Below are 25,276 nucleotides of genomic sequence, written 5' to 3'. Positions count from 1 at the left end.
GGGGAATATCTTATGTACCACTTTGCCCTCTTCTGTTAAGTTCCATCCCATCATTATGATGGTTAGTCCTTTATAAGAACAAATAAAGATTCTAGCTCTCAATTCCCAGAGGTAAATTTATGGGCCATACATCATGAAGCCTGCCTGTAGTTATAAATAAGAACATAAAGTCTACAAAACCCCAAACTCACCTGATTTTACTAAGCTGTCCACATAATTAAGCTCAGATATTATTATTATTATTAATAATATTTACTAGGTTAGATAAACTATCCTACCTTTGGCTTCATGTAGTCCTCATTGACCTGGAATGAACAAAAAATAAATAAATTGTTCTGGTGACTTATATAAAAATATGACTTGTTAAATAAACCTTTTAATTTGTCTAAATCTTGATTTTTTTCTTTGTATGTTCTCTTTTGTGAAAAGATAATATGATACGCTTTTAGGACTTGACAGTCTCCATCTTTTACAGAAAAAGACTCTGAAGATCAGAAAGGTTAAATGAACTATCTGAGGTTATACTCTTAATTAGTGGAACATCCAAGGTCAGGATTTAGGTCTGCTGATTCTCAGGCTAAGATACTTTCTATAAATCCAGATACTAAACTATACTTTATATTCCTAATTACTTCAATTTTCTATCTCATAAATACTCTCAAAGACATGACCACATTCAACAACAGTATTACTACACAGAGGGAAAAAAATGTTTTCTTGTATACTAAAGATCTTTTATCCCCACAACTGAAATAATTGTCAAGCTAAAAACATGACCATGGCACAATGGCAGAAGGAAAGACGAGCTAAAACCCGACTGCATCAGATTAGGTCTACAAAAGTGAAGAATGAGGCATATGTGCATTTAATGAATACATTTTTTTTTCTTATCCTCAAGTTCCAAGTTAACACATTCTAATGACTGGAAGTGTGGGAATCTTGGGAGGGGATGGAATAGTGGAGAGAACGGACAGCTCATTTCCAAATGACATCCTCCTCTTGCGTGCAAATGAGTGACTCCAGTCAATAAAGAATAGCCATCTGCAGTCACTGCTTTGTACAATAAGGTCCCCCACCCCTACAATGGAAATTGCAATGTCTATTTCAAGCATTTCATCCTTCTGTTTTGCTACATTTTCCCTCCTATGTTTATATGATTACTGAATGGATGGCAGGGTCTCTTCCAAGGACACATCCATAACCAGAGACATTCTAAGAGATATTGCTGATTGCATCTTAATCCTTCCTCTTTGGCCTAACAAAGGAAAGGAGACTAGGCAGGGCCCAACTTGCTTTTTAAAGTGTGGTTTCATAAAATTGGCCTTTCCATAACAATGTGAGCTGTTCATTCAGCCTATAAAAATGCCTCCTATTAGACAGCTGTTTTGTTTTTGCTGAGCTTTGGAATTGGGGGCATGGTATTTACACTGTGTCCTATTATAAGCTAAATAGGCTCACACCCTGGAAACAGTTACTGCTTAATGAAAATAATATGCTATAACCAAGATTATATTAACATCTGACAAGAAGACCTCCCTTGTACTAAAATGTGTCTGTTCTAATAAAAGTATATGCAGATTTAAAGCTATTTCTCTGGTTTTACTCATGGGAAGTATGTATAACATGACTTTTCTTTATATGTTTTATCTGAATTCAAAAGGAAAGCTTCTGATGGATCTTTGAAAATGTTTCCTAGTTTGGTAAGATGCACAGTCCTGAGACTTTAGTAGCAGACAGACCCAAGAGGATCTGAGCTGTGCCATTAAGTTGCTATATCACCTTGTAAAAACCGCTTAACTTCCATAAGGTTCGATTTTCTCATTTTATAAGTGGAATAAACATACATAGCACATGGTATCCTCATGGAATTCCAAGACAATATCAAGTACCTCGTTCTATACTAGAAAAAGAGCAGGTATTCACTCAACATGGAATCATGGTTATTAGCATAGGCTTGGGAGTTAGTCTGAGTTCATACCTTTGCTCCAGCACTTTTGTGGCTATGTCTTTGCTCTTGTAAATTTGGCATAATAATAATAGCCATTGGAATGACTTATTTAGAAAGATGAAATAAGATAATATACATATGGCACTTAGCATAAAGTCTGATAGATAATAAACATTCCATTCCTTAATTCAACAGGTATTTTCCAAGCACCAGATTTTTTTTGTAGAGCTGAAGAGTCAACCATGAGACAAATGGTCAAAAAACACAGCCTCGGGAGCTAAATTTTCCAGAAAGAAAATACAACAAACAAAATAAATAAGATCACTCTTATTTTTTTTAACGTGAAAAAAATGCCAAGGAGATTTACAAAGAGCCGGGAGATGAGAACAGGGTTGAAATTTTAGGTAGTTAGGAAGCGCTCACTAAAAAGATATAATCTGAGTAAAGACCTAAATGTTAACAGTTATTACTGTTACTATTATTTTTTCCTATCTCTCTTACTCAGTAATCTCTGATAGAATTGAATCAGAAATTAAATGAGAAAAAGGAAACCGTTCAAGGTGGAAGGCATTTAATTTAGAAAATTAGGTGCTTACAAAAGCATTGAAAGATATGAAGAAGTGAAATTTAGGTGAAACTACTGTTTTCCTTCAAGAAATTAGGATATTGAAATTGCTGGAGGCCACTGCCAATGATCTCATCTACCTGTGGCATTAAAATGGTAATTCTTAGGGGTTCTCATTAAAGCCACTGGTTAAACCTCATATTTGTCTATTACCAAAGCTGATGCACCTGCCTGTCTCTGGGGAAGGAGTTACATTAATTTCTATTTATTTTCTGCCTTCAAAATCTCACATAAATGCATCTCATTAAAGGATTTAAACCAGAATACTGATGGTAATGGATTCTGGGAAATGAAATTCCTAGATTTCTAGCTTGTGATAACAAAGGACGGCATACAATGGGGTCTGGGTAAGTATCTATCAAAAAGTAAGAAAAGGGAAGCCTGGATGGCTCAGTTGGTTAAGCATGTAACTCTTGATTTTGGTTCAGGTCACTGATCTCGAGTTCGTGAGTTCAAGCCCTGCATCGGGCAGTGTGGAGTATGCTTGGGATTCTCTCTCTCCCTTTCTCTCTGCCCCTTCCTACTCTCACTCTCTTGCTCTCTCAAAATAAATAAATAAACTTAAAAAAATAAAAGAAAAAAAAGATGGAGAAGCAAGGCTATTTACTACATATCAGGAGTGCTACATTCTTTATATTCATTTACTCCCCTGCAAAATGGTTATTAGTGGTATGTTATCCCCCCCATCTCAGAGATAAAGAAACTTGAGCTTGGATCAATTCAGTATTTTCTCCGAAGTCACACACCAATTAAATTGCAGAGCTGTGATTTATTCCTCCTAAGATTCCAGAACCTTCCTTCTTAACCACTCTGCTCTTATTTACCTGTTTTTCTCCCTGGAGAAAAGGATAGAGAGTGAGGCTAATTATGTAATGATCTAGAGAATATTATAACTGGCTTTATTTGTAACTGACCTTGTCAGAAAGGAGTGATGGAAATGGTAATTTAAAAGGGACAAGAGGTAGTTCTGAGGCAGAATTCCGTAAATATTGCTCAGGAGAAGAATGAAGAGATGCGCCAGAACATCTCGTAGGTCTATTTCCACAAATATTCTCAACCATTCTATTTTCAGGCAAGACCTCTTGTCCAGAGTAAGGTCTGCAGAGAATTAGAGTATAAGTTCTAGAAGGACTCTTAGAAAGCAATTTACCCCAGAGAGGGAAATGAGACCACCAAGACCATCAACATCGAGAGATTTGTTCAAATTGACACACAGGCAGACTTGGAGTAAAAAACTTTCTCTTCTAGACCATGTTTTAGTCTGTTGTTTTAATTATTTAATATCTATGATTTCTTGTGGGTCTGGTGGTTAAAACAGTTAAGTAGAAATCTTGTTTGCTATTCTTGGCTCATCTGCAAACTTGCTGGCAGCTATGTCATGTCTCATTCACTTCATCCAAGGTTTCCAGAAACTCCATGTTACCATATGTGGAATAGGAGTCTCATTAATCTTCATTCAAAGTATTAAAAGGATTGGACTGTGAGTTAATTTGTATAAAGTACTTTGAGATTTTTGGATAAAACCCATTGTATAAGTAAAGAAGGGGGACTATGTACTCTTTCTGAATCATCAACCAACATTTTGAAGAATGACAGATTCTAAATTCTATAAGGAATGCAAATGTTCCTCTTTGAAAACTTACAGCCAATTTTGGAACGATTTCAATATCCATGAAATTTCAAAAGTAATCATAAAGTGAGCTTGCCTCCAAAATCTTCCTGTGTAAAAGTAGAAGCATTTTTAAATTACTTCTGGGATATTTCTATCCTGAGGAAACAGCTGGCCATACTCTCCATTTAACTACACATTCCCACGCCATCTTTCGAAACTAAATACTTAAATTTACTTCAACCATATTGTATTAATATTTATTAGTCAAAGAAGAACAAATAACCACTGATTATTTTTTATTCTTTAAGAAGCGCTATGTTCTTTATGATTTATACGTGGGACTCAATTTGTGTGTTTTGTTTTGTTTATCAATCTTTGTCCATCAAATATATTTATTCTGTCAGAGTAAACTCCATGTTATTCACTGTACTTTAGAATTAAATATTTTATTTCAGTTAGAGGATACCACTTATCTCATCCCCAGTAGAAAGAAATAACTATTTATTCTCCTTTCTCTCCTATTCACAGGCCCAGAAACAAATTATTTTATACAATGTGAAATTTATCAAATGCCCATACTGAGAAGCACAGTAAAATTCTTAATTAACTAATCTGTTCCCCTCACCAGGCTGTATCATCAGAAATATCCAAAGAATTAAAATGACCTAAACTTTTTTGAGAGAGAGAGAGAGAGCGTGAGTGGGGAAGAGGGGCAGTGGGAGAGAGGGGTAGAGGGAGAGAGAGAAGGAGGGGGGGGGGAGAGAGAGAGAGAGAGAGAGAGACAGAGAGACAGAGAGACAGAGAGACAGAGAGAGAGAGAGAATCCCAAATAGGCTCCACGCTCAGTGCAGAGCCCAGTGAAGAGCTTGATCCCACAACTCTGGGGTCATGACCTGAGCTGAAATCAAGAGTTGGATGCTCAACTGACAGAGTCACCCAGGTGCCCCCCAAATGACCTAATTTTTAAAAACAGTAACTGAAAAGAAGACAAGGATACCTTTGTTGTCAAGCACAAATGGCATTTGCCACCTTCTTTCCAAACAACTTATTTAGCTTATCATAATTAAATCTGTCCAAAAAAACACCTGTGAATCAACTGATGGAGATTCTATAGTGTATTGGGCTATTTGGTTCTCAACATCCTGCCATCCGGGTCCTATTTCCACCGTACCACTCAAACTGAGTTTGACAAAACTATCAACAGCCTCTTGAACACTAATGTCTTCTCGAAATGAACTTTTTCCTTGGAGTTTCTCTGGATTTTTGCCTAGGCCTTCAATTTATATATTCTCCTTGGGTGATTCCATATATTCCTTTTATATATTCCATGACTTCAGTCATGTTTATGTTTTGAACCATATGTTTATAGTCCAGATATCTGTGCTGAGTATCAGACCTTTATACTCAATTTCATATTAGGCATCTCCATTTGGATATCTGATCAAACTCTCAATACCTAACATTCCCAAAATTGAACTCATATTCCTACCCCCCACAAGCTGTATTTTCATCTGTTTTCTGAATTTCAATGAGTGCCATCCATCAATCTTTCAGTTTCTTAAGCTATAACCCTCAGAGTCTTTATGAATGTCTTTTTCTCCTTTCCTCAACACCTACAATCAATTACCAAGTCCTCATGATTCTACTTTTAAATCCTTTTTAAATAATCCATGATATATACTACCTCTGTTGTTTAGACCACAATCATCTCTTTTTTGGATTATTACAAAGGAATTCCAAGCGGACTTTCTGTGTTCAATTTTATCTTTCTCCAACTCATTTTTTTATGCTGGACTAAAATTACATTATGGACATATTATTTTCTTCCCTCTCTCTTATATTTCTAGCATCTAGCTCTTTGCCAAGGCATATAATAGGAATTCATTAGTGTGTGATCGAAAATAGAAAGGAAGGGAGAAAGAAAGGAAAAGAAGAAAAAAATGACAATTAGAACTCATGTTATTTTGTTTCTGTTTTTGTTTTAAAGACAAGCTATGTTCTTTCATCTTTAAAGTCCCCCCAAAAGAAAACAATTATTTCTGAAATGAGTAGATATGAAGCAGAGCAAAGCTAAACTATGTATGAGACACCCAACAGTAGGGAGGGAAACAGGAAGGCGGGATTGCAAAGAAAGGGAAAATAAATTTTCCATTCCACCTCACTTGGCCTTTCTCTATGCCAACAGATACCATTACCCTGAGTGGTACTGAACACTTCCAGCCCGAACAGAAAATCATTTTCAGTGTTGCCTATGTCATAGGAAAAAGAGTGACTGTTACTCCAAAAAACATTACAAGAATGAAAAAAAAACCCCAAACCCCACAACGAAACCATTAACTAAACCAGTAATTCCTACTGATATAAAACTGCTGCTCTGAACCTTTTATTTCTTGACCTTTAAAATTTAGCTGGTCTAAATTGTGGCATTTCAGTGGCAAGGAAGGTGCCCAGTTCTAGGTTTTCACACTCAAATAAGCCAGGGAAACCTTCAAAGAAATTGTGATGAAGTTGGTGAACTGAGTGAGTTCACCTGACTAAGTGAATAGAAAACCTATCATCACCTCCACGGAGGGTTGGCTGAACAGGGCTTGCAGAGTAACACTTCAGGTTGCAGTGTTGAGTTCCCATGAATGGAGAAACATCATTTGCTATTTTTTTTTCAAACATGGCAAGCACGAAGGAAGGAAGGAAGGAAGGAAGGAAGGAAGGAAGGAAGGAGAGAGGGAGGGAGGGAGGAAGGGAGGAAGGAAGGAAGGAAGGAAGGAAGGAAGGGAGAGAGGGAGGGAGGGAGGAAGGAAGGAAGGAAGGAAGGAAGGAAGGAGGGAAGGAAGGAGGGGAGAGAGGGAGGGAGGGAGGGAGGAAGGAAGGAAGGAAGGGAGGGAGGGAGGGAGGGAGGAAGGAAGGAAGGAAGGAAGGAAAGAAGGAAGGAAGAAATCTTCCTTGAGATTTGATTGCAAAGCAATGTCCATTGTCTTTTAGTGTCTTACTTTTCCTGCTGCAGTTCTTGTCCCAGGGCAGGAGGACCAGATGTGCAGTGATTCACAAGCAATGTGAGGTGACAGTTCCTCCTTGTCTGGAAATACTAAACACATTTCAAAGACGCATTTTCAATTGTGCCAAACCCATTTGAAACCACCCTTTTAAAAAATGACATCTTTTCTTCTTGTTAAAAATGTTTTCCCCTTAGACTCAATGTACCTCAAACTGAGCTCTCTGGGTATTTGAAACTGAAAGCATTTTTTTAAAAGCAATTTTGTAATTAATGAGAGAAAAGAACAATTTCAATTCTGGGAAAGTCAACCCAACTTACTCCAATATTTTATAGCCTGTTACGTCCATAATTTTCTCTTTTGTGTCTCTCCACATATATTTTAGGATGTTTTTACAGATGAGCACTAAGTATCCTTTTTAAAAAATTACTTTAATTTTCCTGATTATATGCTCTATGCAGAATATTAAAAAAATACTCAAATAGAAATGACTCATTATCCCATTAGTTAGAAATAACTTCATTCTTAGATATTTTCTTCACATGTTTTAATATAGCTAAAGTCATAAAGCTCACCCTCGTTGTTGCACCCTGAGTAATTTAAATACCATGGAAATAGTTTCAAAAACATTTTTTTTATTACTAAGTTATGTGGATTTTTAGGTATTTTTCATTTTTTTCAGTATTATAAATTTTACAATCACATATTTCTGTACATTTCTCATGCACAGCATCACAGATAAGAAATTACTGTATCAAAAAATATATATTACATATATATTTTGAGGCATTTGATTCCTATTTTGAAATAGCCTTTTAAAAGACGGTAGAAAAGTTTACTTTCTCATGTGCAATATTTAAGGACAATCTCTCTCACTACAATTTTAAGAGCATTGGGCATTATTTGTTTTAGCTTTCAAATCTGATGAACAAAATGGAATATCCTTATTCTTCTACTCGGCATTTTTGATGACCAGGATTGTTGAAATTTTATAGTCATATTTCTCAATGTCCACCAACTTGCATATGCTCACGGGTGTGTCCCTTATATGGTAATTTTATTTATCTTTCTGGGTCTGTCCCTAGGGTTTATATTTCTATGAATGTAATCATGATGTCTGATTTGGTTGAGAACTCCACCCTGGGTTTGAACTTAGGCTCAGCTGTTCTAGAAAAATGCTTGACCAAGATTTCCCAATACCACTCAGTAGAACCAGATCTACTTAGGCTTCTCTGATCTCAGATATGAGTAGCATTAATTCTGAATATGTTCTAAAAATCTATCCTTGTGTTATATGAAACCATTGAAGGGGGAAGCCTGAGTTTATTAAGTAATTATTCCCCAAGGAGATGGCAGCCAATGCCGAGAGAGAGGATGAGATCACTCTTATTTATTATCTGGCCTTTTGGATCAGCTCACTCTGTTCCTTTAAGGGGCAACAGAATAATGAACTGGAGCATCCTGAAAGACTTCAGTTTATAACCATATGTCCTCGTGTTTATTACTAAGTATGAGATCAGAAGGCCATATGGACTGACTTGGGGATGATATTTTAAGAAATTATGAAAATGATTCATAGGAAGTGCAATGGATAAACACAAAGACATGAAAACTGGGGTCATTAATAATTTGATAATGTTTTGGACACAGCTATAGTTGACAGTACACACTGAGGTACACAGAAGAAGCAGAAAGTGTTTGAAAATAGCAAAAGACATGGTTTTGGCAAAGAAACAAATGCCAACCGCAAAACCCCCCAGCTTTCCACAGATTCCCCCAAAGAACCAGTTGTCCTCGTTCAATACCACAGGGCTAGAAAGAGTAATTATTAGCATTGCCACCTCTTGCCAGTGCTATTCTAACACCTCTACCATACACTTGTAACACCTCATAATCCAGCTTTGGCAAATGTCTAGCCCTTTTCCAGCTGCAGGAACCCTACCGGACCCTTCCCTTCTCGAAAAGATTTTCACATTCCACCTCCGCCACCACAGGAGCAAGAGATTAAAACACAACAGCCACTCTTTCCAACAACACTTTTGAGCTCTGTATTCTGGACTGTTCTCCGACCTCCACCCTGACCCACCAAACCATTCTCAATGGTAAATTGATAGTAAATGGTAAGTGCCCATCATTTATTTCTATTATATAAGTATATTAGTTTCCATGAATTAGCATATACAATGCACTATGCAATATGATAAGCATTTCTCAGAAAGTATAAATATATTCTCACAACCCATAAATTAGATTCTATTATTATAACTATGATTACTAGCTATCATTTATTTACACACCTGCTTTGTTCTAGGAACTGAGATGAATGTGTTCTAATAATAATACTTATAAACTTCTCAATAACTCTACATGATAGATATTAAAGCCATTTCATAAATAATGAAACTGAGCTTCAAAGATGTTAATTAAATTGTATGTGAAGCACTTACTACAATGGTTGACATCAAGAAAATGCCCAGTAACAGCACCCATTCTACCATTAGCATTATATATTTTATTATTAATATTAATTTTGACGCCACGGGACATGGTCCTTCCTTTGGAAGGCATACCATAGACAAAAAAGTTAGTACCTTTGTGATCATCTTATTAATAATGCTAATAATATTAAATAATATCAATAAATGATAGTAATAATACCAATATTATTACTATGTGTATGCAAAATATGAGATAGTACATTAATAATATATACTATATTAATACTACATGGTATAATGAAAATACTACTACTGTTAAAATATTATAAAATGATACTAATACTCTTAAAAAAACAGCTTAGCTTTATTGAGTACCTACAGTGTGCCGAACAGTGAACTACAACCTTATTGGGATGTACCTCACTTTAATCTTAAACAATTCTGTGCAATAAATTCTTGTGTTGCTTCCTGACTTTCAGATGAAGAAATCAAGGGTAAGGGAGATGAATTAACTTGTCCAAAGTTGCACAGCTTGTACAATAAGGGCCAGAATCTGAATTTAGACCACCTGACTTAAAAGCTCTAGTTCTTAATCGTTGCACATTTGAGAATTAAAAGCAACTTATAAATCACTTTGTCTTTAACTCCTTATCTTACATATGAAAAATGAAGGGAATAAAGTGCCCATGATCACACAGCACTTACTGGCCTAGCCGAAACTTGGTAGTAATAGCCTTATTGTTCGCTTACTATGTACGCCACTGTGCAAACATTATCTTATTTAAAGCCCCAATATCCACGTGAATTAGGTACCAATGTAATCCCCTATTTCCCTTAAAGGAAACTGAAACTCAGAGAGGTTAAGCTACTTGTTCAAGTCGAAGGCCACAAGAGAAACTGGGCTCTGGACACAGGCAGCTGGGCTTCTGAACTTTTGTCCTTAACCACTATTAACTTCCTGAGTCAGTCATCTCTCAATCCAACATCCTTTCCAGGTCACCATGATGGTTTCTATTTCTTCCCCAAGACCAATAGTGTTCTGGAGTTCTTTCAGACCAACTTTCAAGAGACAGTTGCTAAATTTTCAGGATTTTTGTGAGCTGATGGTCAAACACAGTCATCACTAAAAATTGAATTTTATAAGCTTCCAGTCAAATGAATTATACTAAAAATAAAGGCTATCCTTTTGTACCTTGATGATCCATTTTATTTATAATACTATTAATATTAATGGTAAGAATATTAATAAGATTAATAAATACTGATAATACCAAAAATACTACTACTGTTAATACGATATACTTTATTTTACTATATTATATAACTACACTTCCAACTCCTAACTGCTTTACTACATTTGACTATTACCTAGGCTCTTCACATTATATGTCTATTCTGTCTGCATGTGGGAGTACTATATAATGATATGCTAGCACACATCTTTTCACAACTCTGCCTTTAGCGATTTCACGTAGGTAGCTGAAAACTGGCCATGATAGGGCTGTTTACACCGCAGAAATGGGCAAATGCTTCAAACAGGTGTATTTATTTCCCCCACATAGTCCGTTGTTAAACATTTCCCAGTAGCACTGCCAAAGGTCATGAGTATTCAAAGAGAAGTCACAAAGTATGTTTCCTAAATCATTTAGGTTACATGAGGAGCCCTCAAATTTGCTACACTCATTCAAAAGCTATAATGTGGATTGTCTTGGTGGCACTACTGATATCACATGAGTACAAACGAAAAGTCTCTGGGGAACTTTAGTGGCTGTTCAAGCTAAGAGGCTTATACGTATCTCCGTGAAATAAGTCTCTCTACCTCTATATCGCATCCTGTAAGTAACTGAGTATGAGACAAAGGGTGGAAGGAAGATAATATTCTAAATTTATATAACATACTACATTGTGGACCATCTGACCAACCTTCAGTTTCCAGTGGTAGACCCTACCCTGAAGAGGAACAAAACAGTGAAAGAGGACGCTAAGCTCACAGGCCAGAGGAAAAATCCAGTTAAATGTGAGAGAGGTGCACAGCCTAAGAGGCGCGAACCAGTCCATGTGATCTCAGACTACCTGGCTTAGTAGTGTGATGCTTGGTAATTCTGCCTTGTGGGTCACTGGTTGAACCTGGCTTCCGCTGTGAGTAGTTGAAAGCTGCTGGCAGCAGCAGGTGATTTAATACTCGGAATGAAACGAAGCAGTCAGCTCCGCTCAGGTCTGCACGGACTCCTGTTTCTTTCCACAGCAGTTGGCAGTCATTAGCACCCTTTTTGACAGTCTCTGCAGAAAGGCCAAGGTCATAGTACTCCCAGAGACTAAAATCACATCTCACCTTGGTGGTCCCTCCAGCTCAGAGCTATAGAGGTGAGAAATCTTGTTCTGCCATTTGGTCTCATTAGAGATCTTTCATTCCCGGCAATATGCTTCTTTCTCAAGGAGCTTGGAGTCAAGAGTTCAAAGGGGCACTAGAAGGAAACAAAACATATTTGTAAAGCCTCTTTGCTCTGTCATTTTTCTTTCGCAACATTTCTAAGGACATGGTCTTAAATCAAATTCTTTGGGGGACATTTTCAGTAGAGGAAAATTTTGAACAGCTGAATTTTGTTCGAATTTGTCAGATTTATTTTGAAATCGTTAAGTTGGAAAGACAATAAATTATGGTGTGGAATTTTGGGAGACCTCATCATGGTAGAAAAGTATAGCTGAGCAGAGTGACCTCTCCCAACTATTTTAAATATTTAGATCTCTGGAGAAAAGACCAGGTGGTGACACAGAATCAGAGACTGAGAACTGCAAAGGACAATAGTGCAAGGGGGTGAGAGGCTTGCACCTTAGTCTGCACTCTGTCATTTACAAGCATTGTGAACTTCAGAAAAACATGCGTGTTGAGCTAGATGGACTTCCATCTCTAATATCCTATGGTGCAGATTTTTTAAGCAGATAAAATACATTTCTATACAAATTTTACCAGTGAAATATCTACATGTGTTAATATATGTAAAGCACTTGGCACAAGGTCTGGAATATAACAAGCGCTATGTACAAAGATCCTTCTTCGTAGGGGCACCTGTTTGGCTCAGTCGGTTAAGCATCTGACTATTGATTTCGGCTCAGGTCATGATCTCATGGTTCGGGAGTTTGAGCCTGGTTTCGGGCTCTGCAGTGACAGAGTACAGCCTGCTTGGGATTCTCTCTCTCCCTTTCTCTCTGCCCCTCTCTGCTTTCTCTCTCTCTCTGTCTCTCAAAAATAAATAAAAATACGCATCTTAAAAAAGATGCTTCTTTGTAAAATCATTCTTTGTATGAAAAGAAAATTGGGTAGATGCTGCCTTTTTCTTCTTCTTCTTAGAAAGTAACGGTGCATATTTGCTTATTAAAGACTCGGAGCATTCTTGAGGAAATAAATCTATTCATTTGGCATAATTTAGCATTCTCAAACTTATTTGGTGATAAAACCTCATTAGTCCATAGTATCTACATAGCCCTCCAACTGAACTACACAGACCCTCTTTTCCAACTCTATAGGAATTAAGTCTTGCTCTCAGCCCACCGCCTCAGGCAAACACTAGGTGCTAGACCCTGTGCTAAGATATTTACAGTGACTATCCCATTTAATCCTTAAAACTCTGGAAGTCGGTGATTTCACGACATCTTCGCCAATGAGCAAGGGGAAGCTCATAGATGTTTAGTAACTCATATAAAGTTACATAACCAGGATTGAACTGTCAGTTTTCAGGACCTCTAAGACAGTCTGAGTGACGGTAAGAAAATGAGAGAATGAGTAAATGCTTCCTGACTTGGGCTGGAGTGAGGGCTGAGCTTGGACATGGTGTCCACTGAGAGGAACTTTGAACCTCCTGAATGATCTCAGAAGGTGGAGCTAAGGAATTGAGACAAGGGAGGGGAAGCCAGGCTACAGAATCCCTGTGTCACAGTCAGAACCAGTTAGGGAGGGCATATATATGAGCAGGAACTGGACATACCACCACTTTCCTACATCCCTTCCTGTCTTCACATATGTGTTCTATGCATGTTTGCCCAAAGTAGAAGTATCAATTCCAGTAGGTGTTAACCAAAAGGCACTATAATATATTTAGCTAATGAGACACGTGATATAATCAGAATACCACCCATATCAGCAAAGTCTGGGCCCTGTGTGGTCTTAACCGATTAGGTCTTGCTGATATGGACTTCTTAGCACAGGTGTTGATAAGCTCTGCCTATGACCCCTGGTTTGCCTCCAAAGCATAGAAACTTCTGTGACAGTAATATGGGGTGACTGGGGGGACCTCAGCCCTGAAGTCACTGACAACTTCCAATTTCTTAGCTGGAGTCAGATTCACAGTTTTAAAAGAATTTGGAGGCTGTTTATAAATACCAAAGGCCACTTATTCATGGTGAATCCGATCACATAATATAATGAACTTTCCAGTTGTTAACAAAGGAGGAAGTGGTAAGTTTAATTGCTGGATTTCATTTAGCAGATAAAGTTGGAGACTTCCAAATAATCCTCAGGTATAACCATTAGTTACTGTGTAAGAAAATAAACCCAGTTTCTCAAGATATTATGATTGTTCAAGAGTAATTAGAAAAATATACTGCTTTCCAGATATATTGTCAATTACTTTTAAATTTTATAACAATTTTCTTCAGGGGAAGAAAGCCATTTGTGGGCTTTATCTGGCTCATCAGCTAATAGATAGCAACTTTTACTATATTTGATTTTCTTTATTTGTGTGTGTGAAGTTTAGTCACCCAGAAAGAATCTTTTGTGGTCATTATACGGTCTTAAGAGAACTCAACAAGCATTTTTAATGATGAAATTGTAAATCCTGGTAACTTGTGGGATAAAGACGTGAGCAGAACCAGTCAAGGAACACCACCTGAAGTTTTATTTATAAAACTTATTTACGTCTAGGCACATTACATGTTACACTTGGCCAATGTATTTAACATTTTATATACTTCATCTGTACATTGGGAATCTTGGTTTATAGGATACATGAGCATATTTTGATATAAAATTATATGCTATTTGAGATTTGTACACAGATTGAAAGAAAAATGGTGTGGATTGTATGCTATGGGAGACATTTGGGTAAATTACTTCATGCTGAGAGTTTCCTCACCAAATACAGATTTGGCAAAGTATAAAGTGTACAAGGGTCAATGGGGATTTAACTCTTATTTCTAGTTCTTTACCTTTTTGAATATAGCAAGAATACTTTTTTCTTCTAATTTTAAGCATTTGAATTTTTCAGTTACGTAAGTAATACACGAATGAGGGCATCTAAAGCATCTAAAGTAAAATTATTAGTCTCCACAGAAATAAGCCCACATCCCTGAAAGCCATTACTAAGAATTTTGTTTCATCCCATGGGGTTTTGTTTGTTTTGTTTTTCGTTTTTCGCTTTGCTTATTCAAATATATATATGTACTTATGTAGGGATTGTTGCTTTGTTTTTCTTACAAATAAAGAATGGCATTAAATATTTTCTTATATTTTCCTATATTCATTTTACCTGACACCCTTCCTACTTTCGTATGCACTGACTTCTATATACATTTGGTCTACTACATTCTTTTTGATAGGTGCAATGGTATTCCATAATTTGGATCATCTGAATTTATTCCATAACTTGTTTCTATTCCATAATTTGGAAGCACTAAATTATCTGACCATTTTCCTATTTATAGACATTCATGTTGTTTCCAACTCCTTAAAATCAAAAACATGCCGCAATTACTTTTAGAATTCGATAAGCTGATTCTGAAGCCCATGTGTTACAAAAATATTTAAGAATTGTCTGAAAGTCTTAAAATTAGCGGGTAAGTTTTGGATTTGCCAGCAATTACTATTAAGTTAATCACTTGGAAGAAAATAAATAAGGCTCCGGCTGTGTGCCCCTAGACAAATATAAATTTCACACAAAACTTTCAATGATTAAATAAATGTGTTAAAAGAAAAAATAAGGTGGGAATGTATAACTCTGAAGGGAAGGGAAGCTTGGTAAGGGATATGGAAACAAAAAGATGTAAAGGAAAAATAAAACACCAGGTGAAGTCATAAAGCAATAAAACAACAACAACAAAAGCCTTTGAATAGGATCAGGCAACTTAATCAAATTAAAAGAACAATTACAGACTGGAAGAAAATATTTGCTGCGCACAAAAGTGGTTAATCTTCTTAAGATATAAGTAGTTCTTCAAATTAGTAAGAACAATGGATAGCACAAGGAGAAATGATATTCAGGGAAATGAAAATAAAAACAATGAAATAAAACTTTTTGCCCTTCAGATTGGCAAAAATGTAAGATCATGTTAATGCCCAGTGCTCATGAGATTATAAGGAAAACAGTACTCTCATATATTATTTCTCAAAAGCAGTGAAGAGTCTGGAAATTTCTGTAAATTTTGGGAAATAAATCTGGCTATATTATTGTAAACTGTAAGTGTGCATATCATTTGTTCTAACACCCCATTTCTGGGAAATTATTTTTCAGAAAATACAAGTGTATAATGATTCTTCTCAAACAGGAATTTGGTTTATTGTTTCCTGGACAAAATAAACAAGCATTCAAATAAACTAGGGTTCCTGCGCATAACTAAGAGTTCCTTTTGATGTTCCAGTTTCTCTGTACCACAAAACTATAGGAGAAAAAAATGTCAACAAAATGAGCTTTTGCTCTCCTTACTCAATAGAAATGCTGGTAAGAAAGAGGGGGAAAGCTAAGCAAAGACAAATGGTAACGTGAGGGACTTGAGCAGGAAGCTAAGGCTTTGCAATGCAGCAAGGATCACTGACTGAAGTGAGTTGTGAACAAATGAGTAGAATAATCCTGTGTCCACTAGTTTGCAACTGCATGGAGAACAGAGAGGTGTACTCATTAGGCAAGGTGCTAACAAAATATTACAATGGGTTAGTTGGAAAAGCAGTCACAGTGCAAATATAAGCAAATCTCAGAGTCAACTCCTAAGCAGTTTAATTTCTTAGTTAACTCCTTGAGAGATACAACAGAAGTCAATCCAATTTTTGGCCCTACTATGTACAACCAGAAAAATAAAGTCACAATGGTCAACCACATAGCCTTTCAGGGATTCCATGTATTAATTCAATCTGTACTGGGTTACAGGGAAAGGATAACTAACCACACACACACACACACACACACACACACACACACACACACACACGTACACACTTCAAGAAACCAAAATACCTAATGATTATTGAACAAAGAAATAGCACTATATGTATTGTAGCATTTGTCTGAATGAGGTTGATCAAATACGAGCAACTACTATTTTTTCATGCATTTTGTTAGACATTAAGACAAAAAGATGAAGAGAGATACAGCACATTTTATCACAAGAGAATTAATGCCTTTTATCATAAGAGAATTGTAACAAATAGGTTCTTATATGTACAACTGCCGATGTCTTACAAAGGAGAAATGAGAAGCTGGGATTCAGAATGGTAAGAGAAGGTCTAAAAGTAAATCTGCCCCCTTATCCTTATTATATTATCCCTAATATGTCTGATTCAGCACTTCTTCAGACTAGATTCTCCTTAGAGATATGAGACATTGCCCCTTTGTCAAGAGATCCACTTTCTACACTTTTCTTCAGTCTTTTACTTGTTTTACTGGCCACAAGTAATGGGAACAAAACGTCTGTTCTTTGCTAAGTGTTTACTGGAGGCCAGGGACTGTGCCAAGCATTTTACAGAAGTGAATTCCTCTAGTTTTCACCACTGTGAGGTTTATATTTTCCATATTTTATAGAGTAAGAAAACTCAGAGGTTCAAAGTTATTCATAGCCTGGGAAGGATCTTACCATTATCACATGGCAGAGATGGTCCTCAGACCCACGTGTGGTGAACTGCAAAGCCTATGATGTGCTTAAGTAGGTTGTTAGTCTACTGCCTCAAGACAGAACATTTTGGAATACAGACTATTACAATTTTACTTTAGGGCTCACTTCTCTACATCATGACATCTTGGCCTTTCCCCCGCCCCCATACCCTGCCTTATGACCAGGCCTATAGATTAGGATTAGTTTGCAAGGGTATTTAACTAAGGAGTTAATGAACTCAATATTTTCCACTGCTCTTTGCTTTTAGAGCATCTAATGTCAAAAATGCTGTTATAGGCTCAGAAAGGTAAAATAAAACTGAACATATTTAGAAGTTGGTAAATTACAGGTCCTTTGTTAAGGAATGATTTGATTTGCCTGTTTCCACAAAAGAAAGTCTAAAGACACGCAATGCCTAGACTGGTTTTGATGTGTATTAGATGGATTTCTCCTGAGAAGTCTAGATAATCTCTGATATTTATATAGTGGCAATCATATCCCTGGCACTTAGCAATGGCCAGAGAGAGATTAGATAAAAGACCCTTAAGAGATTAGTGTAATATAACCCAGACTTTGATGCATCTGTTCTCTGTTGGCCTTCGAAGTCAGGCCCCACATTCCATTTTTCACAGTAAATCCAAGGTATAATTTTAGGATCCTTTACTATGATTATTTTTTCTAATCAGTCGTTTTTAATACTATTTATTGTCTTGGTGCTTGGATCTTCCTTGACATAAAATTTTTAAATATTTAATTCTACTTAATAATTCAGTATCATAATATGAAGTCTCTTTAATTATGTACCAAACTATGATCAATATTGAAATGGACCTCTGTCTTAGTCGCTTACTTAAAGAAAAAAAAAGATTAATTAATTTCATCTTCTTATCCTTAGACTCTATTCACATTTTTCCAGAACACTCCATTTCTCTTCAACCCACTTCGTTTCTCTTCAATCCACAGTAATTGGGGTAAAAGAGATGCTTGGTTATTGGCTAAAAGTGTTGGGATAAAAAAGCAAGCTTTCTACAACCCTTTGATTATTTTTTCAGACTGCCAAATGTTCCTTTTTAAAGACTGTTACATTTCTTAAAAGCCCCAGAGTGATTGCTTATCCTAATCCTAATGTATATCTAAGCATATTGGCCTCTTGGCCCAGTTTCTGAGTTTGAAATTGAATGCATATTGAACCTCACCAGGTCCCTTGCTCTCCTACTCCTTCAGAACAGACACACACGTGCATTAACACACATGCACGCAAGGTTTTTGTTTTTGTTTTTTTGTCAGTGTATGTTCCTTAAGGCTCAAAGCATCCCATTAAAATACCAACACACTTTCTTAACCACTACCACCCTTCCTGGTATCAAAAGGAATATACTCCTTCCAAAGGCTTTTCTCATATTATATATTATTGTATTCTAGTATATGTATATACATATATATACCAGTTTACAACAAGTTTCTCCTACACAATATTTTTTAGTTTTATGCCCAGTTCATTATAATCTCAATCCATGTCTCATTTCCTATCTGAAGCAATGTCTTTATAATTTTTTTAAGTTTATTTATTTATTTTGAGGGAGAGAGAGAGAGCAAGCAGGGGAGGAACACAGAGAGAGGGAGAGAATGAATCCCAAGCAGGCTCTTCGCTGATGTGGGGCTCGATCCCACCAACTGTGAGATCATGACCTGAGCAGAAATCAAGAGTCAGATGCTTAACTGACTGAGCTAACCAGACACCCCTGAAACAATGTCTTTGATTAAATATTCGACATGAGTTTTGGCATCTAATAATATTATAATCATAACTCTCAAATGGCTTATTTTTTGACATGGCCCACACTTCTTTATTTTCATTGTAACTATTACTAACTAACATCAGTGCCAAAAAGTAAAGTTACTAAGAGGAACATGAAATAACTAATAGGAGATTATTCTGAAAATTCTTTCTCTTTTTTCTCTTTTGACAGAGAAAGAAGGCAAAAAGCCAAACTGCCTCCTCTGAGGTTTGAACTCAGGACCTTCAGATTATGAAACTGACAGGCTGCCTACTGCACTAAGGAGGCTAGCTAGAAGCTACTTTATCTGTGTACATCTCTCTGCTGACACACAAACGACAACATCAGCATTTTCCTTTGAAGACTGAAACTGGTAGAACACTGGAATCATCAAGTGTTATGGTCTTCAAAGTACATTTCAACGATGGCTCAAATTGTCTTTCAAAATCAAAGTTTCTTTGATTATGTACATGGAATTTTCTTGTATAGAGATGCAATACACCAAGGGAAAGTCAACCAGTGTTTTTATATGACCTTTCTCTATATTAAGCTTCCTATCCTTAAAGATCCAGGAAAGGACTGAGACCATAGTGAGAAAATTTTGGGGAAAGGATGGGTGCAAAATGTAGTTTATTGTCCTGACATTTATCATTATTTAATTATACAGAATATAGCTTCATTTTCTTCTTTATCCAGAGACAAATGATAGCATTCTCTTGAAGACTAGTAGTTAACCTGCTAACATGGTCTTAGTTGAACAACTATGCCTTGCCAACTAGGTTGCATAAGGTAATTTCTGTAGACTTCTAAAGCTACCAGTAGTTTGAGATGATTTTTTCCTGTACATTTTCCCTTCTTTCCTTACTGACTAGTTAGGATGAGAAGGGAGACTAAGGTGTTTCCAGTACTAGCAGGTGGAAGAATCACTAGGTGCAAATCAAGGAAGTTGGAACAAAGAAATTCAGGCTGGCTGACCTGGGTCGAATGAGTTTCTCTTCAACTTCTTTGTAGGGCCATATGTACATTAGATGGAAGCTCTATGTGAAGTTAACTTCATGGACAAAGGACATTGATTTAAAGGAGACCCTATATTAGTTATTTAGTTTGCATACCTACACATCTTCAGGATTCCTCTTTTACTTTACAAAATAGAGCATTAACTGTTAGCCTTTTGACCAACAGCTGCCTGAATCTTAAAGTTATTGGTTTCATATTGCCCAGTGGCAAATACTCAGCATTGTCTTTTTAAGAGTTCTGAATATCAAGTTAATTTGGCAATACGTTGTCCTATCAAAGCCTATGTGGTCCAGAGAGTAGGTAAGACTTAATTATTTTGTTTGCTGAGAGAAGAAAAAAGTACATGACCATATAATTTTATAGAACTTGCATCTGCTCTAGAACGCCAAAGACAAAACACCAGAAATGGATCACAGAGAGGAAAAAGAGGTTCAGTAGAGGAACATGATTGAGGATGGACACTCTACTAGGCAGAAGAGCAAAACTATGTTCAGGTAGTTCTTATTCTGGATAATAACTTCTTTAGTAAACTATGTGTTTCAGATAGTAATCACAGCTATGACACCATCAAGAATTTCTGGGTTTTTTGGCGGACCCTGGACAAGTTGATTGGTCAGGTTGATCGGTCAAGTTGCTCAGGTTTTGTCTACTGAACTAGAGTGTAAGCTCCTGTAGGTCAGGAATTATAGCAATTTTTTTTCTGTGCGATTCTTTTAGAAGCTACTTAAAAGATGCTATCTGCCTCACAGACATGTAAAATGTCCCTGCCCTCACTCAAGTCCCTAGACACGCTCTGATTAGGGGCAGAGGGCAAATTGGACATCAAAGAGTTGCCAAAGGCTTTTCTGCCTTGGAAGGCTGAAGAGCTCTTGATTCTTTGATCTCTGCTTCCATCCCCTCCCCCACTCTGCTCCCACATGTACCTCAGGGTCGGTCTTCCTTGGCCCCACCCTGTGTGTCTGCTGTCCTCAGCGTCTCTCACAGAAGACCCCTGACATCCTGGTCTATATTAAGGAATAAAACTCAACAAGAGTGCAAACAATCAACCTTCTAATCCAGACAAGCTGCTATCTTAGCCTTTGGCTCCCTTATCTGAATAGAAAAAACACGTGGTGAACTGTCTCAAATCTCAGAAAAAAAAATCAAGAGCATTTTTTCCCCTCTTCATTTAATATATAGCTCAGATTCTATTGCTGGTATTATCTTTGGCTCACCTGCCAAACAACCAAGAGGGAAAAGTTCTGGGGAACTACATCTGAAGTTTATATGCCTCCAAATACGTGATTCTTGAAAATCAAATTTTAAACATTAAAATGTAAGTCTATTGTCAATGACTCTGTCCTGTAAGTGCAGCATTTCATTAACTGCAATGTAGAAGCAAATGATGGTTTCTTTTGAGATCAAATTGATAAGGTTGTAGTCAAAAAGTATCTAAATGTCAGAATCTTTAACACCCTCAAACATGCAATAAGAACAGTTGGAAATAAACATCCCTTCCAACAAGAAAAGTTTGGTTCAATATGAAATACCTGTCTTGACTGTATGAGATGTTTTAGAATCTACGTTAATGAAAGAGAATAGAGAGCTTTGATGTTTTAGATTTTGAAAGCCCAGAGGAAGAGAACTAACCCTCATGACTTTCTGGGGACCCTACTCTGTATGGGAAGGTCATTCAGGTCCTGGATTCAGCAGATGGTGTCTATACTGGGTTGATCCCTTAAGTCTAGGCTGGCATATCACATCACTCAAGTCTATTCTGCTAAATACTAGTTGAATAACCTGATCATCAATACACTTCCCTAAAGATTGGTCATTGATTAGCTTAATTTTCATTCTACTGATATGCACTTCTATGTACCAAGTTTTATGATTTTTGTACTGGTAGGTGTAAGGAATACTAGAGAAAAATTGAAAAATTTATTACCAAATTATACTTACAACCAAAGTTGTATCCTATGGTTTCTTTCTATTATTCTATGAGAATTAAAAGATTTGTAGAAGGCTCAGGGTGTTATATGTAAGTGATGACTCACTAAATTTTACTCCTGAAAATATTAATATATTATATGTTAACTAACTTGGATTAAAAAAGAAGATTCATAGAAGGCTTATCATGTAAGACAATCCGTTCTTCCTCCTAAGGAGAAATTGAAAAGTCTTCACTGGAGTTTTAAAAACCCACGCCTAATTTCTAGGCAAGGAGATGTTTTAAATCAGATAAAATCACACAGTATATTCATCTCTAAATGACTGTAAAACTCTTTCCTTTGTCCCTTCATAACTATTCTGGCCCCATTCAGTCATTAGATGTAGATGTTCCCCAAAGTTCTACATTTGGTCTTCAGATAGAGATATTCTTTTTTCTCGTCCACTCACACCCCATCTATTATTGCCTCAACGCAAACAGCTTCTGGTATCTCTCATTCTCAGATCTCTATGTCTAGCTGTCGAGCTCTCTTACCTCATCAGTTTGTCCCTCAAATAGCACCTCCACCCAGTGCCTACCCTTACTACCCTGTTTAAAATGGCAACTATTTCCTGCCACTGCACAAATCCCATTACCATGCTCAATTTTTCTGTAACGTTGAAATATAACAAGGATTTATGTCTTAAGAAACATTCCTGGCACACAGAAGCCCCTCAAAAATATTCTTTGAATACAGGAACAAAGCAACTCCAACACCTGAATCAACTATTTTTAAGTGTCTTACTTTCTCATTAGGCTCAAAGTTTGGGTTCCATATCTGATTTCTTTTTCCTTTTTCCCCATTAGCTCTTGTGAGTCAACAGGTGTTGACCATGCTTCATTAATGATGACTCTCATCCTTCTTGTGAATTTTATTCCCACTGCCAGAAGCCTAGGTGAAATTCCCAGTTTTTCTTTCCTGTTTGAACACAACAGACCTGTAAATGGTTTCCTTTCTCTTTTATAACTCATTTTATACATTGCTGCCTTCCTAAAACATAGCCTTGACTATGTGGTAGCAGTTCATAGATTCCTTCAGCAAATATTGAGCAAGAGCAAATATCTTCTAGGCAAGGACTAAAAAGACAAAATGTCTCTTTATTTGTAGAGTTTATTTTCCCAGCTCATTACCCTTCAGTAACTCCTAATTGTCTACAAAGTAAAGTCTGGCTATTATGTTGACATGAAGACTCTCCACATCTGATCTCATCAAGCATTGCCATTATAACCCTCTATGCATTCATGTGCCAGTCAAATCGCACCATACATGATCAATCTTGTTCCATATCTCTGAGTTCCCTGTTAATCCATGTGTAATAAGTTCCAATCCCTCTTTCCTACAAGAATCCTACACAGATCTGATTCTGCCATCTCCATGAAGTCTTCTCTAATTAATTTGGAAATTATTTTTTTTCTTCTGGTCTATTTTTGCCTCTTTTAAGACACATATTATATACTACTTTGTATGCTATTTATTAGTCTAGGTGTCTTACCTACCACAGTAGAATAGAATGTCCTTTAGGCCAGAAACCCTGCCTCAAACTTCTTGAACTTCCCACAGCACCTGGTGTAATGCCTTGTACTTAAGCACTTAATATGTTCATTGAATAGAAAAAACAAGATATCTTTTATTTCTTCCACTCTAGATTATACTCAATTTAAACAATATTGGTGATAACTATTCACTTTCAAGTAAATATCACGATATCCCTATCCAGATATCCTGACAAATTCTATTAGGTGGTTCAGAATCCAAGTTTGTAAGTCAAAACATTTCAGCTTTATTCTGGCTTTATTACTTATTGCGTACTTTAAACAGTTATTTTTATCTCTATGTGTCCCATTTTCCTCATTAGTAAAGATGGGCAAACCTTTAATACCCAACTCCTGGACTTATTTAATACTTAACTGAGATCATGAATATATGACAATTAGCATGACATCTGACACTTATTTTATGATAGCTATTATTATTATTAATACTGCACAAAGTGTCCAGGTCATCTCTTTACTCCTCACCCCCCTCCTTCCTTCGTTGTTCTTCCTCCTGATTCCATGATTGTGTGAGGGTATGCCACATATTCCATTCTCTCCAGATACAGTCTGTTTATGAGTTGTTTATTTTGGCAAATTTATTATGTCTACTCAAATTCACTACATGATATTTGAGAGTAAGGCAATACATACATTTATATGTGAACGTGTATAATATGAATATAATTTATATTACATATGCTACATGTTATATAAATGTTTTTTGAAATAATATATATCTTAAATTCTCCATGATATCTAGCATAATGCTATATAGTCATAGTAGGAAGTATGCATGAAACTTAACAGTATGGGATGGTAGTTACAAAGAACTGGGTTTAAATACTGTCTGTCATTTTTTTAAAATAAGTAATTTTGGGCAAGCTAGGTAATTTTTTTTGACACTCACACTTTTTTTCATATGGACAATGGAGTAACAAAGCTTAAATTGCTAGATAGAGGCTATGATTAAAGTGCAAGATACGTATAAGCATTTAACACAAAGTCTGAATCCCAGTAGACACTTCACAAATAGAAGTTGTGATCATCACTGTTATTACTATTACCAGTTAATTAATTCCTAGATACACTGGCATGAAGCAGGGATTAATCCATGAAACCGCAAGTCCCATTTTCAGTAAACACAACTGAACTTGTTGTATGCTATATATAAAATTTCCTTAGATACATATTTACTTATTTCTTTCTCTTAATTTTTTCAGTATGTCCATGAGGTTTTCTATTTGCTTTGTAATGAGAATAAAAGCAAAAATTGAAAAAAGAAGAAACTTGTTATCTTGTGCCTGGCTTTAATTTAAAGATCATTTTGTCAAAGTTAAGTGTTCAGAAGGACAAAGCAATTTTTTCCCCATCAATAGAGTGCAGTAAATCTGTACTGAAAAGTGAAACCTTTTAAATGAGCATTTCTCAAAGCTCCCTAAAGTTCATTATTGTTTAAGAATCTTTTTACTATGTTGACTAAGAACCTTTAAGACAGGACTTAGAGACTCTTTA

At 36.3% G+C, this 25,276-nt stretch overlaps 1 long non-coding RNA gene and 1 other non-coding gene across 2 annotated transcripts in view; both read right to left on the bottom strand.

The window, feature by feature from the left end:
* Positions 1–278: 278 nt before the first annotated feature.
* LOC122210804 overlaps positions 279–25,276 on the bottom strand; it is a 76,385-nt gene continuing 51,387 nt past the window's right edge. Inside the window, exons 4-5 of the long non-coding RNA XR_006198256.1 lie at positions 11,946–12,078; positions 279–305 (exon numbers count right to left, since the gene is read on the bottom strand). This is a non-coding gene — a long non-coding RNA (uncharacterized LOC122210804). The remainder of the gene's footprint in view (positions 306–11,945; positions 12,079–25,276) is intronic.
* TRNAM-CAU lies at positions 19,461–19,533 on the bottom strand. Its single transcript has one exon. It is a non-coding gene; the product is annotated as a tRNA-Met (tRNA).

Source organism: Panthera leo, chromosome F2 (genome assembly GCF_018350215.1).
Source record: "Panthera leo isolate Ple1 chromosome F2, P.leo_Ple1_pat1.1, whole genome shotgun sequence".
NCBI classification, from domain to species: Eukaryota; Metazoa; Chordata; class Mammalia; order Carnivora; family Felidae; genus Panthera; species Panthera leo.
This window is presented reverse-complemented; position numbering and strand designations above follow the sequence as displayed.